The sequence below is a fragment of the Anser anser genome, assembly GCF_964211835.1.
Source record: "Anser anser genome assembly, chromosome: 12".
Classification (NCBI taxonomy): Eukaryota; Metazoa; Chordata; class Aves; order Anseriformes; family Anatidae; genus Anser; species Anser anser.
The window spans coordinates 9,616,190-9,636,046 of record NC_139733.1 but is presented as its reverse complement, the minus strand read 5'-3'; the positions used below and the strand labels follow the sequence as shown (position 1 = coordinate 9,636,046).

The 19,857-nt window shown below is 39.9% G+C and overlaps 1 protein-coding gene across 1 annotated transcript in view; it reads left to right on the top strand.

The window, feature by feature from the left end:
* The window catches only part of LOC310880496 (uncharacterized protein), a 215,969-nt gene that overhangs the window by 44,182 nt on the left and 151,930 nt on the right, over window positions 1-19,857 (top strand). The window contains exons 13-14 of the mRNA XM_083796368.1: window positions 8,888-9,064; window positions 9,558-9,723. The gene's annotated coding sequence lies outside the window, so the exon portion shown is untranslated. The remainder of the gene's footprint in view (window positions 1-8,887; window positions 9,065-9,557; window positions 9,724-19,857) is intronic.

The window sequence follows — 19,857 nt, the reverse complement described above, 5'->3', positions numbered from 1 at the left end:
GTAGGCATTCACTTCATTGTGAATTTATAGTGTGACTATAATATTTGCATTAATCCCATCAGCACAAAGCATACATAAATGTATTCAGGATTATTTTGTCTTGCTCATACAATTTACATTAAGGTCCATATGCAGAATTGTATTTTCACAGCAAGTTTTATACGTAATATTCAGTTTTTTCTTCCTTTCCCCTGTCAATACGTTGCATATTTTTAAGCCCTGCTGGGCTCAATGCCAGCAAGAAACTACAAGGATCTATGGCAACTGCCACATTTGCACTTGCCATTTACAAATCTGTAACTAAATTCTCATTAAATATTCTTAACCAGCCTGCTCAACATATGTTTGCTTGGGTATTAGTACTTATAAGCTGAAACAAATTAGATCAGTAGCTAAATTTACTTCCTAATAGCCAAAGATATTTGAGAGAGAATAGATTTTGGAATGTAGAAGTGGCAATGCCCCCTTTCTCTTTCAGTATTTTAAAATGGGGAAATGGAGCTCTGCTCAGGCAAATTAAAAAGGTGGGAGGTGGGAATTTGAACTCCTTCCCCTCCATTTTTACTCTGTGGGGAGACTGGTGTATGAAGAGCTTTGAAATGAAGCCAGTAAACATCCTCTAACTGGTGTGGATTCCAAATTAAGTTCTGTTTGAGATTCTTTCTTCTATTTCATCCTCCTCCTTCCTTCCTTTCAAATGGTGTAAAAAAAAAAAAAAAAGAAAAAAAAGTATTTAATGGGTCTACACTAAGACACTTCCCTGTGGAGGAGCGTTTTCATCTATGACTTCTAACAGCACTGACACTAATTGCAGAAAGAACCACTTAACAAAAGAATGTGTGAAATCATGGATGTTAGATTGTGTAGACCCTTAAAAAGGTTATTGTCTCAGCTTAAACAGTTGTTTCACGCACTTGCAAAGATTGTTAATGATGAGCTTTTAATTAGTTTCATTGTGTTATCAAAACTCTAGTGCAAATCCTATCATTATGTCTTCAGGTTTGTGCTGCTTTGTATTAAATTCAATAGCAGCTCATCCATAATGGATCAGAGACCCCTCTGTACCCGCGCGAGCACGCTACCCTTCCGCAGGCTGCACCCAGCGGTGCTCCCACGGCTCCACCAGCCTCCTGCCAGAGGCTTCTGTCCAGGTGCAATCCCTGACACACCTCGCTTTGTTTCCGCATCTCCAAAATGGGTTTCAGGTTTGTGTATTCAGCAGTGCACTGTGGAGATTTGATTTCTGCTCGCAAAAAACCTTTGATACGTATTTCTGTTAAGTGAGATTGCTAGTGAGTAACAGCTTGGGCTTTTTGAGCAGCTTACAGTTTTTAGGTATTTCTTTGTCCAACTGCGGAAGGTTGGACTGTGACATAGTATCCTTGTGTAGGTAGAGAAAAATTCTTCTTGGGGGGAAAAAATGTCATATAACCCAAGGCTCTGACAAGCCTGTCATTTTTCAGTAGATTTGCCTACACTTGATCTTGCCTTTTTTTTTTTTTAAGGCAAGACAAACTTTTTCCTCTAAGGAGACCTGAACACACAACTTCCTTAATTCAAAGCCAGAATAATCAGTTGGGAAACATATGTTGGTAACTCATCCAACTGCAGCAAAATAGTTTTTTGTGTTAACTTGATGTCAGTGTCAGTCAGGAGGCATAACTGAAGTAAAATATACAGCATCCTCTGACACCTAAAATTAATGCAATTGCTAAGATCTCTGTTTGCAAGAAAAAAAAAATAGACGTACTTTGGTCCTGAAGACACTGGTCCACAACAGTGAGCAGAGGATTTGGCCCCTAGCGAGAGACTTCTCAAAGCCACTGGAATTTAGAAAATCATTTTGATCCATTTTTTTCAGGGCATAAACTGAACTACAGGGTAGAGCAAACGCTTTCTTTTTGGCTTACCTTTGAAAGCAGGTTTTTCTGTCTGCTGCTCTAACGCAGGCTTGCCTGGCACTTTCACTGTGTGACCCGCATACTGGGTGTGTATAAAATTGTATCACCAGCTGATCAGGTGGTGGGGAACAAAGCATCACAGAGGAAAATATTGAAAGCGCTGTAACTGCACGAGTGGATTATTTGTTTTATGGCATGTTAGTGCTGAGAGGAGAAAAGACAAGGGAGAGCAAAGATCTGGAGCAGCAGTGCAGACACTAACTGCCCTTCTCTGTGCTGAAATGGATTCCTTGCCATTTCTTTAAGTGAAAGGTTGATTTCAAGATTTATTTTCCTTTTGTACTAATAGGATTATAGCAAAACACTGCTAAGCAAGTAGGCAAATGGAGATAGTGATAAATTAAGATTTTTCAAAATGGAGAGGTTTGGTTGTTTAACGATTTCTTTAAAAAAAAATTAGAAAAAAGCTTATCCTTTACAATTCCATGGGACTGAAGGAAATGTTGTGAAATACTTATTATTTGATGAATACATTGAAAACCTTGGAAAAGCTTCTCTTCAAATTGTGTCTGCAGCACTCCAGTGGCACTGAGCTATTTTTGACACTAAGTCTAACAGGACAGAAGTGGCTTTTATTCTGATGACAGTTTGCATATTTTGTTTGCTGCATTTTTTCAAGACCAGTTAAAGCTTGTTAGTAAATCTGTGATGCAGTACAAATACAGTTCAAGGCTAACATGTTTTGGAAGACGTAACTACATTTTTTTTAAAGACTTGTTGTTTTAAAATGTTCAGATGCGTGTTGTTGACTAGCCTGATGGTATTTATGTGACAACTAGTATAACAAAATACAGCAGTTGGCCTAGACCATTTCCATTATTGAAGGCTAGCATAAACATTCTGTAATCTTCAACTAAACTTTCCTTGCCTTGTTTAGTTGATTTTAGCTATTTATATTAGCTATATTTTTAGCTATTTATTGTACAGCTGTAGACAGCTCACAGAACTGGCAATATTGTGCTTTAACTAATGGTTCAGGATTGTCAAACTTCAAACTTTCTTGCTTTAGAAACAAATCATCCAGAGGACTATTCCATATCTAAGCTGCTTTCATGTATGAAGTTGGGCTGAAAATCTCGAGGACTGGATTTTCACGTGTGTTCAGATTTTCCCCATCTCTGCCCAGTTCAAAAATATTTTGAAAACCATGTTTTGTGATTAGTGAAGGTTCAAGACAGTATTTTCTGTGCATGGTTGTGCACCTTACTATCCCCCTGTCTCTGGGAGGTGAGTAGACTTGCTTTCCCTTGGCCTTTCAACTAATTTTATCGTAGTGAAAACTGTGCCACTGTGAGCTGGCATAATTACTGAAAATGAGCATGGGGAAGCACAGCTTCTCTTTACTTAAGCTTTGCACCAGTCCCACTGCCATCAAGGACTACAGTTTCAACTGCAGTCTATTTCTCAGCATGCTCAATAACGCTTCACTGCTCATTCACAACACCAAACTGTGAATGTGCTTTGAGGGGGGAAAAAATTACAGACACGCAATGTATGCACTTGTACGTACGTGCACTTACCCCACTAAGTAGTAGGGAGCTACTGTACAGTGGGGTTGCATGCACAAGAGTTGCTAAATGCTAGTTGCTTCTGCAAGAAATGATGCCCTTTTCCTTACTAACTCTTTAAAACCATTCATTCATACAGTTGTTACAGATGCTTTGTCAGTGGTTAGCTATTGGCTGGTCTTTCTCTTCCCAGTAAGTGTACTTTGAGTAGCTTTAGCAATCAAGTGCTTTGTACAGCCGTGCACTATGTGCTAAGTTCATGCATGTCCACTGTTCATGGCTACACTGTATTCTGACAGGCAGAGACCTAGGTCTTTAGCTATATTTGGAAAGTACTTTTGCAGTGTAAATTTATTAATTTATCACTTGTGCTTCTACAAATTGACTGAAGGCTGTGATGTATGGTTTGGAGTGTGATGATTTAACATTGTTTCTTAAGACATCCCTCTCCCTTCATGTGAATGTACTGCAAAATAATGGTATGCTGATGCCTGACTCTAAGTTTAATTATATCTTTCATCATGGAAGCTATCTAACCTGTCTGCTTGGATAAAGTGCATCTTGAGCCTTTTGTTTTTTTCTTTGTATGGTCTTGAACGTGGTCCTAGTCCTAGAGAGGAATACTTTACAGAAATTCCTTGTGGGTGTCCTAGGGTGTCCTAACTGAAACCAGGACAGTGGGTACGCCATAAGTCACTTCACAGCAAACCATGCACTCCCGGACGCTATTCTTCCTGAGTGTCATGGGTCAGAGGAACAAGTTACATCAAGTACTTACCAAAACCCAAACAAAATGCACTCAAGCCGAAGGTAATTGTTTGAGATGCTGGCTATTAAATTTAAAATTGCCCACTTTCAGTAAGATAGGAATGCTTAAAACAGATTTCAACTAGGAAAAAAAAGCCATGAATATTTGATATATATGTAAATATATATATATATACACACACACACAATCATAAAAAAATTAACCATTGGAACACAGCCTTACTGAATAAAGGAGCTGCTGGAAGTTCTGGCAAGGATCAGAGATAGTAGAAGGCTGATAAAGCTGGAAGACCAAAGATTTACTAGAATATCTCGGAAATAAATCATTCTTGCCTGGTTTGCAATTTGAATGATACTGGCAGTGTCCTGATTAGTGTTACTCTGCCTAGGAAAAGGATTCCAGTGGGCTGTGCTGTATTTGCTCTTTTTTTTTTTTAAACTGGGCAGGAGATGAAAACTGGCATGCATTCTTTCAGTTTGTCATCCCAAGTTTAGTAGTAACTCAGAAAAGTGGGGGAATGCAACTTTTTAAAATTTCACTTCTGATAGAACTGATCAATTCATTCAGTAGAGTTAATTCTGTTTTGGTTGGTAGCTCAGAGTACTGCAAAGAATTAAGGGATAAGCAAGCTCCATGTTTATCCTCAAATGAAAATAAGGATAAGATGGTCTTTTTGACTAATCTAGGCTGTATCTTGAAGTTGAGTAAATAGTGTATATGACCCTAAAACTTCTAGAAAAAATCACAGGAGTATGTCTGGCTACAAGGACCGTTTCTGACTTCTTTCTGACTTACAGACTGGGCGACGAGACGCTGGAGAGCAGCCCCGCAGAGAGGGATCTGGGGGTTGTGGTTGACAGCAGGCTGTGTGCCCTGGCAGCCAGGAGGGCCAACCGTACCCTGGGGTGCACCAAGCACGGCATCGCCAGTCGGGCGAGGCAAGGGATTGTCCCGCTCTGCGCGGCCTCACCTCGAGCACTGTGTGCAGTTCTGGGCACCACAGTACAAAAAGGACGTGAAACTGTTGGAGAGTGTCCGGAGGAGGGCTATGAAGATGGTGAAGGGCCTAGAGGGGAAGACGTATGAGGAGCAGCTGAGGTCACTGGGCCTGTTCAGCCTGGAGAAGAGGAGGCTGAGGGGAGACCTCATCGCGGCCTACAGCTTCCTCGCGAGGGGAGTGGAGGGGCAGGCGCCGATCTCTTCTGAAGGGGACTTCAGAATCCCAGCTGCCAGTGGGTGATGGAGTTGTGTTTTTTTTTTTTATGCATTCCCATATCACTAAATGTAAGAGGGATTTCAGACACTTTCAGTAGTACTGAGTGTGCCTACTTGCTGCCTTTGGAATAATAGGTGACTTTTATCCTTTTCTTTGAGTGTTCCAATTGTATTAAAAAGCTTTGTGGGTGGTGTAAAAGTCTATATTTTGATGCATCTGCTCTGGCAGGTTTGGACAAATAAAATCTTTCTGTCAAAGCCTGAGAGAACGTAGCACAGGGCACAGTCCTTTTGGCAGCCTGTAGAGCTGGCAACATAGACAAATAGATGCTTTCATATTTTATCTTAGTAATTACATGCTTCAGAGGCCCCAGGACCATATTTAATGGCTTTTAAGTACGCTGCAGATATAAGGAAGAGGAACGTGGTAATGGGAAGAATTCCTAAACTGAAAAAGTGTTAGTCCACCTTTTAGCCTAGATATCTTTTATGTTGCCATGTGTTAGGAGAAAAAATAGCTTGTCCAAGCTGATGTTTTCCAGCTTCTCATAAGATCGTTCCTGCAGTTCTGAGATAGCCCTTCTGTTTACATAGCAAGATTGAGATTGTCTATTGTGGCAAAAGTGGTAAAATATGAAGCTAAGCTAATAATGTGTGTAATAGTAACCCCCATATGTTCAGCTGCCACTGCGAGTGAATGTTTCCTCAGTCTCCAGTTGATTGAATATTTGAGGCAACAGATGTATTCTGCTCTTGTTGTTAAAAGTAACGCTTTGTTCGCTTTATTTAAGGAAGATGCAAGATGATGTATGCAGTCTTATGAGAGAATTGTGCTAAATTGGTAGCTAAAGTGATTTCAAAAGTGATTTAGTTAAATTAATGCAACAGCATCTTACTATAGACAAAGATGCTTCAGTTTATAAGATCTTTTGCAGTTTTGCTCAGGTGATTTCAGATCTATTGTTTAAAGAGCAGTCATGCAGAAGGAATTTTAACTCTTCATGTTTGTAAACAGATCGAAATCAGTTTTTTTTCTTGTGCACAGAAGGTTTGACACTTTTAGTTACTAAAGAGAATTTACTGCCTTATGAAGAAACAGTTAACCCATTTTAGCTGGAAATGGGGATAAGTAGCTGGTAATTTCTATTTTATAAGCTGCAGCCTGTACCTGAGAAGCATACACAACAATGCGATAACTTATCTTGTGTTGGTATTAAACTCTTTTAACTCAGTCTTTCAGACTCAAAACCTGGAAGGCACAATGTACTGTTAGAGACGTGATTACAAAGCTCTGATTCTAAGCTGTGAGATGTAACTGCTTGAGGTACTCTTCTTGCCTTACAACCTGGATGAGGCTTTTTTGTAACGAAACCTGAAACTAGAGGGTGCTGCTTGTGTAGTTTGTGTTTCATTAACCACTGTAGCCTGTGGTAATTCTGGAAAGCCTCTAACGCTTTTCCAGTTTGGGTGAATTTCATCAAAGCTTCTTCCTGATGGCTCACTAATGTGGTATGTGTAGTTTTCAATAAAGATCAGCATCAAAGTTCTATAAATTCACAACCTGGGACTTTGCCTTGAGCTGCTAATGGTAAGTTATTTACATAGTAAAGACAGTTGCAGTTATACTGCTGTCACTGTTTGCTGGTATGGATAATTTACAGAAAGAGGCACAGTTTTCACCGTGGGCCTTGTTACTTTCTTGACAACTGTATTATCCTTTAAGGAAGCTCTGGAACCTTTTAAATCCATGCAAGTGAATTTGCTTAGGAGCTACAGCCCATGCTGCTTTGCTGTTCCGTGGAATATAAAGCAGCACAAGGCACTAGTGTAGATAAGCACTTAAATTTGATAGACCTAATTCAGTGAGGAATTAGTCGGTATCTGGTATCTTCCTCCAAGTTTGTCTGTATTTATTTGAATACTCGAAGTGACCACTGAAGATTAGTAATGCTAAAAATACAAGATTTGCCAAATCAGTTCAACCGGAGTTCGGCAGCTTCCTGTACTTCCCTGCCCTCCTTCGCTACTGTCATTACAACTCCCCTCTCTTTTGTTAGCATTCTTCTAGCTCCTGTTCACCTCCTCTCACTTCATTAATGGGCTGCTGTTTTTCCTTATGTTACTGAGCTACTGGCCTATGACTACATTCCTTTTTCTTTAGTCAACTCCTAGCCATTGCCATGGATACAACTTAGTTGAATTAAATAGTGACATGTTCACAAAGAATAATGACCAAGTGATGTACAAGACAAAGCATATTAGAAGTCAGTGATTGTACTAACAGGTTTTATTGAAAACTAAGCAGGGTATTATAGGTTTCTTGGAGAGAGGCCTCTGCTGGTACACCAGCATGGGTCCAGGTTTCTCTTGGGAAGCGCTGTACTCAGCGTTCTCTTCTGGCCTTGTCAAACAATGTTTTGTTCTTAGTTCAGCGTCAAGTACAAACCTAAATTCCATATATGCAGGTGGCTACTTAGCATTTTCATAAAGCCTTCCATTTGCCAAAGTGCCTTGGAGGTATTAATATATCCAATGAAGTGGGGTGACCTAAAGATGCTGAGCACACAGGCCTCATAATTAAGCATTATTTTCTTGGTAAGTAATTTTAGATCCATCTCAGCAACAACAGAGCCCTGCTTCTAACCTGTCCGATACATTTACCACAGCGCTTTGCCTTGGCTTGCTCAGGGTGGCACGGGCTCGGTAGCTCTGGTGACCTTTGTGGTGCTGCTGTTTCTGGCAGGACGCGCTGGGTGTAGTCGCTGCAGTGAGTGCAAGGGATGCTGACAGGGCGCATCTCCTCCACCCTGCCAGAGCTGAGGCCAGGCTGGCCCAGCTGAAATAGCTCACAGGACACCTCACAAGGAAGTGTAGGGAACCCCATGCTACTTCTCATCTTGCGAGTTCCCCAAACCCTTAATAATCAGGTGAGATTTTTTGAGGTTTATTGCAAATCAGCGTGAGGCGCAGCGTGAACTACAACTGTGCGAACTGCTGCCTCAGCCAAACCCACCTGTCGTGGTCCTTCATTTCACAACCTTGTAGTTGCAGCAAACTTGGCACAGTCATCTCAGTCCCCAGAAAACACATTTTGCCATCCACGGGGCTTGACTGAGTCACCAGTATGTGCTACCAAAGGAATTCAGGCTGCCAGCCCTGTGCCCGGGCACGGTTCTCTTGCTGTGCTCAGGGTTCTCCACAGCAGGCTTGTGCTCCTGGGAGATGGCACATCCTCTGTCCTGCCAGGGGTTTGCAAGATTCAGTCAGTCTCTTAGAGGAACGTAACCTATGGCTAAATGACAGATACCTGAGATAGTATATGCCACCCTCAAATCAGAGGGCAAATGAATGTCTGCAGTGCTGCAATGAAACCGGTCATGGTTTCTAAATAATCAGTGCTGTCAATATTGCTTTGTTCATTTTTCACAATGCAGTTTGCAGTTATGTCAAAGATCAGCATCCAGGAGCGTTCCTGGGGAGATTAGAAAGAGCTGGTTATGCTGATGTTCAGAGTTACACCTGCTGCAATTGCTCTGAGTGCTGTGCCCTGGTATGTCACCCAGGCTGGAGTACACGACTACGTGTTTGGAAGCCGATATGGCTCACTGATGGTATTTATTGCATTATATTTCTCTAGTGTAAAGCTTTGAGGAACTGGGGTAAAGCACAAAATGAAATGCAGAGGTAACTTAAAGAAAAGAATATTACCTGCTCATTATCAGCTTTAGCTATCTAACAAAAATCTTTTAAGACAAATGTATCCATTTCCATCTTTAACTGTGGTAAGTCAGGGTGCAATATCTAATTTCAGACAACTTTTCCTTTTCTCCTCTTCCTCTATTCAGTAATACTCCTTACCTGTAAACACAGAATCCTCCTGTACAGGGGAATGAGGGACACTTTGTGGGGACCTATTAGGCAGCCTGTCATGTTCTCCAAGGTAGCTGCTGTAAAATGTCATCAAATATCAACCCTATTTAGGAATGCTTTTGTGACATGTTAGGAAGTACCTGTGACAGTCACCAGTTCTCTCTTGACAATGAACCCAGGGTTCGCTGTTTACAGGTTGAACCTCTAGGACGTGTTCTGTGCTTTCCCATCCAGAAATTCCCTTATCTTTGCAAGGCAATAGAAAAGCATCCACTCCAGTGCAAAAGGAACCACCTGAAATACAGGAACCACCTGTGATACTGTGAAAATGAAGTAGATCAACAGAAAGGAGGAAGATGGAAGTCAGGGAGTGGGATGCATCACAAACTACCAGTGCGCTGTGAGTATTTACCCAGAACCGCTCTTTAAGCACTGCATTACTCTGGTACTTCGGATTGTTAACACGGCACTGCAGCACTGCTCATGCTTAGGCTAAGGATGAGGTTAAGGAAATTCATTTTATAAATTCTTTACGAGCCTTATTTATTCATGTGCAAATGTTTGCTCAGTGTTATAAAGTCATTTGGACTATTACGGTGTTTTTAAGGGAGAAGACAACTTTCAAGTTTTGAGTTTCATTTTTTTCGGGGGGGGGGAGGGGGCAGGGGAATTAAAAAAAAAAAAAAAGGTATTTTGCTTGCTTATCTTAAGAGATGCCTGCGAATTGGCCATTGCAATGAGCCTTTATTTCCCCTGAGGCATTCAGAAGCCTGGTTTAGAGTATGCAGCCATTAATCTTTCAGCCTCTATGGACAGATCAATTGATTGTCCAGCTACGTAAATATCTGCATTTTGAGAATATTGAGTGCTCTTTATCAGTAACAAATCATGTATTATCATTAGAGATGTATCAGCGTTGTCACCCAAGCAGACCACCCGCTACTTTGGCTGTTATAATTTCTCTGTCAGATATTTGCATAGTAGAAGACATTATAATGAGAATCTATTTTGAAGGGAAGGAATTTCCCTATTGGTGCAGATCTCTGGAGCCTTGGTATACTTTTTATTAGATGTGGAGTTCAAAACATCTGTGTTTAAACTGATCAAATGATATTACTCCTGGAGGAATAAAGCTGTGTTCTTATTCTTGATGTTAACCTTTCATAAGCCGGTTGAACATGCTGCTTGGAAATGGAACTTGTGGCTTTCTCAGTCCTTCTGTTTCAGTTAGCCTCATTAAAGTTGAATGTGAGGGGTGATTGCTTCAGATGATATGCTGATCCAAAATCAGACAGAAATATCGAATAGCTTTGCTGTAGCAGGGTTCCATATGCTTTTTTTTGCAGCTAATAAGGGCTGGTTTAAAGAACAAAACTGAGGAAATAATGAACTTGGTAAATGTTTTGAGGTGCCCAGTGCAAAGTAAGTGTGACACTTCTCATCCCCCAGTAAGGCTGTTGTAGGGGACGTGCTGTGGCTGATCCCCCCCAGGTCCCATGTACAGCCCAGCTGAAAGAAATGGACCAGCCTCCAGAACCACAGCAGCTGCCTTCTCCAGGCAAGGGAACCAAGTGCAAACTCTTTGTTCCCCGCCCGTGGGAGGAGCTGTAGGAATCACTTTGTTATTCATGGTTTGAGTCTTGTGTGATCCCCCCCGAAGTTTGTCTCTCTAGGTTTATACACGTATCTTCTTACTGACAGCCTCAAAGGTGCTGAGCTCACACTGGTGTCCTGCCTTGTTTGGACCTGACCTATGTGAAATAACTGCAGGTAGTCAGGTACGGGACTGCATTTCATATCACGGTGCATCCCTCCAGATGTTTGACAGCACGTAGTGAGACTGCAGCGTAGGGCAGGAGAGGCTGCAGCTGCACCTCGAGCAGGAGAGACTCCTGTCAGCAGCCCATGCTTAAGTTTTTTTCTGTTTTAGCAAACATGCGCTAAAATGCACTTGAAGCAGGGCCTAATAGTAATTAAGTTTTAAGGCAAAGTTTTAAAAGATGCTTAGCTGTGAAACAGCTGCAGTTCGGAAGGTGTTTGCTGATTCCTTATTGATGCTCAGTCGTAATGTTTATAAACAGCTCCGTTGTTCTTCGAAGCCTGCTCAGGGAAAGAGGAACACAAGGTTTTCCACATTGGCTCTATTAGGCAGCAATTTTTAAGGATGGATAGGTGCCAAGAAGAGACATTTGTAAGAGCTTCAGGAGTGTCAAGTAGACATACACACTTTGTTAATTATAAAGGTGAAGGGGCATTTATAAATTGGCCATCTGATTTCGTCAGTTGGAGGTAGGCAGGTGGATAATAGGCAGCGAGAAGGAAGATGCCATTTTCTTGCCTTTAAAAGCTCCCAGAGATGTTACAGCATCCTGAATGCTGCTCTAGGCTCAAGAACTGTTTATGCAAAGTTAAAGCTTGGAGCTTTCAATTTTCTTTCAATTTTATATGGTCTGTTAGCAAGAAATTATTGCTATTACATGTTCTTTAAGTAAATATTCAGTGAAATTTCGCGCTATCTCAGGAAAGTCCACTGCTTTGCCCATTGCTTTAAAACCTTTGTATCGGAAGGAAAAGTGCAAGGCCCAACGATCAACATAAATGGAATAGAAAGGAAAGATCTGAGGAATATTTTGTCCCTTGCCCAGGTTCATTTGTAGCTGGCAGCCTTTGAGGAGTTACGTTTGTCAGTCTTGGGCATAAAATACCAGGGCACCTAAGTTATGCTGTAGGGAGTTACGCAGAGAGATTCCGTCAGGGAACAGAAAAAGGCTGCAGAGCAGAAAAGAGAATAGAAGTTACTGTGAAAATTGTTTCTTATCAGGGCAGTAGTCCTAACAAGTATTTAGGAGCAGAACTATTGATTAGCTCAGATTTTCTGCTGCATTCTCTACTTCTTAAAATTTTCCTTTGGACCTAACGCTGTCTTCAAAACTGTGTGGAGCAGTCGCAAATGATCGTTGCAGTCCCCCGTGCAGTTTACTGAACTGTACTGCCTCTCCCATGTGAAGACAGTTTCGGTCTTAGAATCTGATCGTCTGCAATGCCAGAGCTTTATGAAAATGCCTTTGCTTACAGTTATAGCTGTTTATTAGAAATAATGTAGAGAAGAAAATCAGAAAATGCTGTGACATAGTAAGCTAGCCAGCAGGTGATGAATTCATGCCTGTGTCGTTTTGAATTCTTTCAGATTGAATTTTCTCCCCAGGGAAAACTTGAAAACGTCTTGTGCCTAAACATCAGGCTCTTTACCATGAGTTTGCATTTTTTGGTTCGCCTTGCTACTGATTAAAATACATGTTCTGAAAAGGTTTCTAGACAAAATAGAGCATTTCATTGTTGCTCTTACAATGAATCATAATTTTTCATTTATATATTAGCATATAATTTTTCTCTCTAAAAGCAGTGTGACAAAAGACAATTTATAGACTTTGTTCATCATCCTACCAAGAGCCTAGTCCAGTGGATGGGAAAAAAAAATCCCTACATCGGTTATAAATGCCATCTTTAATAACAAATGTAGAAGGTTACAAGTTAATGGAATCTAATTTTGGTAAAATAGTCCTGCTTTCTGTCTCTCAGCTGTTAAATAGTGCGGGCTTCTATTTGTTTATGGTTCTCATTTGTTTTGGCACAGTTTTCCTGGGAAGGCCCTGTTAACCTGTTGCTAGCAATAGCTTTGCAGTATGAATTGCAAAGCCTGGTGTGCATGCCTTAAATGTTAAATCAGTTTTCTGAGGGATGCTTTGCTTCAGCTTTCTCTCTTGTGGTTTTGTGCTTAGGCACCAAGCATGCTGCATTAGCAAAATAATGAGAGCTCTGCGTGCCGGTCACATTGTACTCTGAAATCGACTTGAAGTGTTTGGCAAAACAGTTGAACTTAACACTTGCATTGTGCAGATCACAAATACTGACAGGCTGTATTCGGGGGAGAAGCTGGGCTTGTGATTTGCTCTGTCTGTATATATACTTCCCTTGCTAATACCAAGCACTAATTAGGACAAAGCTGAAAATCAAGTACCAATTTTTTCCTGTGTTTTGAGGTCAGAGGAGTTGCACAAGGGTTGCGTTTGGCTAAGGCTTCTTACTGTCAGAAGTAGCTGCTGGGCATCAGAAATTAATCAGAAATGTTGTCTTTTGTTGCCAGGAATCTGCTTTTGTCTTCAGAAGTCTGTGAAAAATTTGGGCTTGTCTTCTGACTGTATTACACCCACAGTGATACTGTCTGAGAAGGAAGGGCAGTTTCTTCACTTGCTTCATTGTTCCTGTTTTCATGTATAGTTTTATTCTATGATCCCTAGCTACCCATCAAAAAAGTGCAGGTAAATACAATATAGAAGACAATTTAATTCCCATGTTCTAAAAATCCCTGCAAGTGTAGGAGATGCAGAATTTTATTAGAGAGCTTTTTTAATTTGCTTTTCTATTATCTGAAAAAATGTGGGTGGATGCAAACTTACTGAGCAATGTCTGCCAATGTAACCACGCATCAGGAAGTAAGAGGAGCTCTTAGTTACTCCGTGTACTCTTTTATGTTTCTTGTAATGAAGTCTCAATGATTCTTATAGCTCATATGTGAATATTAGATTTGGCCTGCTGTGCAGTGAAAGTCAAAAGCTATAACCTTGATGTGGGAGAGCTATTACTCTGCATCTTGCACTCTGGCCTCTTAGCAGTTGATTCGATCTGCAACCTGTTAGCTTTGATGGATGGAACTGTTCAGGGTGAGGGCTGACCTTGGAATAAGTGCACCGAGACCAAAGATGTCATGATGTAAGGTTTGTGTTTTAGCTACAGTTATCAGATTTGTGCAATTTTATATGGCTGTTCGTGCTAATGCTATATACAATAGTGAAATTCTCTGGAAGTTTGCTATTACAAATAACCTCTGGCCTAAAAGGCTCTAGGGCTTTTTGATTAGCTAAGACCAGGAGGGAAGCAATTTTATTTGAAGGTGATCCTCTTGCTTTCACCTTCCAAAGACAGGAAAGAGAGGAGAGAAACCTGAAGAACAGCCACAAAACTAAAAGAGAAATGCAGCAAGTTGGTTGTAATACAGCATCTCAAGCGCACAATGATGAATGCATAATGGAACGGGCATGTTCCTTGCAGCACAATTAATTTTGTTGCCTTCTTGACAGTGAATTCCCTCGCCCACCATGTCAAGAAATGCCCCATTCAAGAAAATAAATAAATAAGCTCTCTCAGCAGTGGAGATTTAGTGTCTGGATTGTATCTCATAATATTTTTGACAGTACTCAGCAATCAATTCAGTGAGTTCATGTCTCAAGGGACTATTCTTTTGTTAATAAACTTAGGTTGCATTCCAGCTGCTACAGAACGGAGGGATATTTTATACAGATAAGAAATAGCTCGTTCATTTTTAATGTGTATGACTTGGTTGTATTTTTTGCTTCAAAATCAATTATTTGTCACGTGGGAAGTATTTCAGTATCAGCAGGAGTTGCAACTGGCTTGGCTTTTTATTCTGTAGTTGGCAGCTGTATTACCTTCCATCTGACAAGAATGAGTTTTCCTTTGGGGAAAAAAGTTTTAAGATTTTTTTTTTACTTGAAAGATCTCTAAGCATATGTAAGAATATTTATCTCCATTTGTTCATCTGAGCACCAGTAGATCTTTGGGTGGATAGCTGAGAGAATACTGTCAAAAGGGCCCTTCTCCTGTTGAGCTTAATGGACATATACTCTACTACTGTTTCTTTAATATTTTTTTTTTAAGATATTTACAGCAGCTCTTATTTTGTTAACTTAGAAAAGGTAAAAAGGAAGCACTAGAAGGTGCTTAGAAATTGTTACTGATACTTTTTTCCAGTTGGAATTAGTGAGACCATACAAGAGCAGAAAAAGGACTACCGCTTTCTTGTATGTATGTATCTTGTTTTTTTCCTTCTGTATTAGGGGTTATATAAATATCTTGGAATCCAGGGGTCATGAACTCAGGGGTCATGAACTCATATATGGAAGTGGATTTCTGTTCATAAAGAAAAAAAAAGGTAGCTTACAGGAAAATAGGAAAAGTTATTAAATGTTTGGTAAGTCTCTAAGAGGAGGTAATGGAGTACTTTGTTTAAAATGGGGTTCCTGTCCAACACTCATTCTATACCTAAGGGTAAAAGTTTTCATGTTCCTTTCACTGGTGTTTGATGTATAATATGGGTATGTTGAAAACTAAGCGAAAGACATGCTAAAATCTCCTGTACTTCTCGCAAAAGGCAGAATGTGAAAGTGTGGAAGCTGTTTGCTTTCCTGAGATGGTGAAGAAATAGTAGACATTCTCTCTGTACCTCCAATCAATTAAATGTTTAAATTACTGTATGTTCCTCACATAAATCCATTTAACAGTTTACTGCTTATGTTCTTATCTTGTAAGACTGTAGATGGTCTTTGAGCGTATAGACAGCACTATGGAACATGGAGGAAAGAGTGAGTGAGTGAAGGACGAGGTTCTCTGGGGCTGTGGGTATGATGTGGAGGTGGGTTCTTTCACTGCTCTAATGTGTTTATGCTCCTGTGTTGCAATGCAAGTGAAACTGGTGTGGATCAAGTCCTTTTTTGCATCTCATATTACTTCCTGGTGTAATGTCCTATTTTGCAGAATCTGCAATGCTTTGCTGAACTTTTTAAACACCAGAAATATGTCTGCCAGTTATGTTCTGAGCAGGAATGTCATCTAAAAAAACCCAGAGCTAATTCTATAGATCTATAGGCTAGAAGTTGTTCAATCCCTACTTAAGACATGTTTACAGAAATTTGAAAAACTCCTGAGGATGATTTTAGAATCAGAGGAAGTATTAATTAGATTAATTCTCAGTTACTGAACACTAGTCAGGTGGAACTAACAGAATTCTGTAGTTTATTACTTGAATAGGAAGAAGTTAAATTCATCTGAAGTCATCACAGTTTTGAGCTTTCTGAGTAAACTTTTGTAATTGAAAAATACTAGCTTACAAAGAACAAAACTTTGGCAGAACTGAGGTGATTAAGGGATTGGAGCATCTGTCCTATAAGAAAAGGCTAAGCAAGCTGGGCTTGTTTAGCGTAGAGAAGAGGAGATTGAGAGGGGATCTTATCAACCTCTACAAATACCTGAGGGTAAAATGTAAAGAGGATGGTGCCAAACCCTTCTCAGTGGTGTCCAGTGATAGGACAAGGGGTATAAATTGAACCACAGGAGGTTTCATTGCCACGTGAGGAAGAACTTTTTTACAGTTCGGGTGACAGAGCGTTGGAATAGGCTGCCCAGAGAGACTGTGGAGTCTCCTTTGGAGATACTCAAAACCCGCCTGGATGCCATCCTGTGTAACATTCTCTAGGTGACCCTGCTTGAGCAGGGGGGGGTTGGACTAGATGACCTTTGGAGGCCCCTTCCAACCTCAACCATTCTGTGACATACTCCTCTTTCAGTACGGCTACATTTATGGTCAACACCTCATAAAGATACAGGGCATGAACCCTTACGTAGATGGTACTCCTGGTGTAATAGGAACAGTGCCTTTTTCTGTTTTCATGATATGTGTTTTGACTAAAGGAGATATACTTGAATGAGAAAGCAAACCCGGGGAATTATGATGGTATAGCTAGGTTGTTCAACTGTACCACGTCTATTAGTAAAATCCACCTATGTATTTAAATCACTCACATTTCATATTTGTTATATTTGTGCATAAAAACACAAGGTATCCTGCAAGAGCTGTTTGTTTTGCAATAGTTTTGCATTTTTCAGTGTTTAACTGCTGATATCTTTTGTGCAAATAGTTTGTAAAATATAAGAGGTCGCTTTTCATTTTTGATGTTGCAACTGCAAACTCAAAATCCCATTCACTGCTTTAATGACTGTAAAGAGTGAGTTGCAAAGCTATAGGGTCTCTAGAGTTTCAGAAAATGTACAAAGTCAGTAAGGGAAGGATGCAGTAAAACCAGCAATAAACATACAGGATTGTTCATGGATATGGGCATGACTGTAAAGCAATGCAGGTACGTTTCCGCTCTTGTAATACCTTACATTATTTCAATATTTGATATTCAGAGAAAATTCTAATGAATGCGAGGACTACAAAATACTTATTTTGGTGCCTCTAACCTCTTTAATCAAGATTACAAAATGCTTTACAAAACCTGGGGCTTGCCTTAGATCTTGAATCACCCACCGATGGTTACTTCTGTGTAGTGAAATGCAGTCTGATGTGCAGATGAGCACAGGACAAACCGAGGCTGGCCAAACTATAAGTGTCAGAGCAAGGTCAAAATGAGGCATCAGTTTGCACTGGTCTCAGAGGAGTGCCAGCTCCTCCTTTCCTGAGCGTTCCCATAATGGAAGTTTTGTGTCCAGATACTGTTAAAGCCTGATGCATCTTAGTTGGAGATTTGGCAAGATAAAAACTTTAGGTCACTTCTGTCTTGCCTGTCAGGCAGATTACTTTGCCATATGATAAAATAGCAGATGTTTCTGCATCTAGGAGTAGCCCATCAAAAGTTTTCAAAATTATTCCCTTGCATAAAAATATCTTATTTTCTAATGTTAAAAGTACCATCTTCTCTATGCCCCAGCCTGAGTCTGTTCTGTCTCCTTAGCGTGTCTCTTTTTTTTTCCCTTGCAGTTGAAAGCACATTCTTTCAGTGATGCTGCAGTTGAGTATGGTAACAGGGAAGGCCAGTGTGTTTCAGTTTAAACATGATCTGTGCTAAACTCATGCAATTTTTCTTAGCCTTTTAACCTCGAGTTTGTATTAAATTATATATGGTTTTAACAAGTGACTGCCTTTCAGAGCATGTCAGCTGAAGAATTTAAAGGTGAAAGGTGAGATCTATTTTATGCATTAGTGTACATTATTCTTCATAAGCATTAAGGTACTGTTCAGTACTTCAGCAACTTCTGTACTCTATTTACTCCACTAATACCAAAGAGCTTCATCAAGAAGAGAAGAGCGTGAAGAGTTTTAAGTTTGGTATGAAGGAGAATATTGAAAGCTGTTTCATTTATTAAGAGACCACAGTTCAAGGATCTGTATGAAGCTGTGATGTTTAAAAAGTCAGATTTTATTTTCTTGCAATCAGAACCATCATTTTCTTTCTATTTGATATTACTAAGTTCTGAAAATGATTACCCTCCCCCCCCTCCATCCCGTCCTTCCAAGCTTGCAAATGGGAAAAGTATGTTGAACCTGAGAGGTAGTTTTGGGGTTGGTCAGTGTGTCTTTTGGCAGAGAATTGCTAAAGGATAGCACTATTAAAAATGTACATAGAATAAGATACAGGGAAGATATTTTGGGAGCCCTTACAAGTGTTGGTTTTCCTCTCCTACCTCTTGACTCGTTCTCTTAATACCTGCGTTGCGCAGCTTACTTCTGTTAGCTTTTCTAATTTGACAAACTTGATGGGGGTTGCTAGCCTTCATTTCAGTGTGTATCTTAAAGTCATGGTGATAAAAATTATTTAAAACTTTTAAAATTCGGTGTGTGTCTACCACAGTGGAGTTGTGCCTTCAATCCCATTGGAAACTGGGAATAAATCACGATTCAGTGCTGCAGTCTGGGAATAATAGAGTAGGATGAAACCTGGCTTGGTTGTCGCAGCAATTTCTACTCCTATCAAAAGGGCTGGAAGAGGGGAAATTGGTGACTGTTACTTGGTGAAAGGAGAGAGCATGGTGTAGGAGAAACCCCTGATGATGAGATTTATTTATTTATTTATTTAGATTATTAGATAAAAGGTTTTCAGGGAAAGTCATCACTGTTTTAAAAACAAGTAAAAACCTGAATCTGAATGCAAGTTTCAGTAGAAAGTTGATTTGTTAATGTTGTCTTGTTCCAAATTTTAAGTAGTCTTAAAATTAATATTTGAAACCAAAAGTTGAATCAGGATCCCAATCAGACTTTTTTAACCTTTGACAGCTCTACCGGCTGGAACTTAATAGCAGTTTTCTTTTGATGAAGAATATGAAAGAAAAAAAAAGCCAAGGAACGGAGCTAGCAAAGAACTCTGGGTCCAGTTTTATTTTACAACTTTGGCTCTTTGTGATGCACTTGATATCTTCTCTTTAACTTTAGTCACACATAAAATAGTCTTTACTTTTATTTTGTGCTGTCTGGGCTATTTCCATAGATTTTATGAAAATCTTTCTAAAGAAAAATGAAGGGTTGAAATGACCAACTATTTTCAGTTTGAAAGTCTTGACATGTAGCAGTATTTTCCCTCTTGCTCACAGTTGCCTGTGAGCCTGCCTCATAATTTTGTCTTGTTTTGTTTTCAATGTCAGATTTTTTTTTTCCCATTGAAAACCAGTGCCTGGCAACATGTAGCCTAATATAATTTATTTTTTCTTCCAACTTTAATGGTAGACTGGAGCTTAGGCCAGATTGTAATTTGTATTCATTATAAAATCCTAAAAAATTCTAATCTTATTTTCTGACAGTAGTTTGAAGAAGTTCTTTGCTGCCCTGTGGTGTATAATGCAATCAGCATGGAAGCACAGTTTGTAATTGGGGACTTTAAGTAAGGTTTTTCTCCCTCAGTTCATG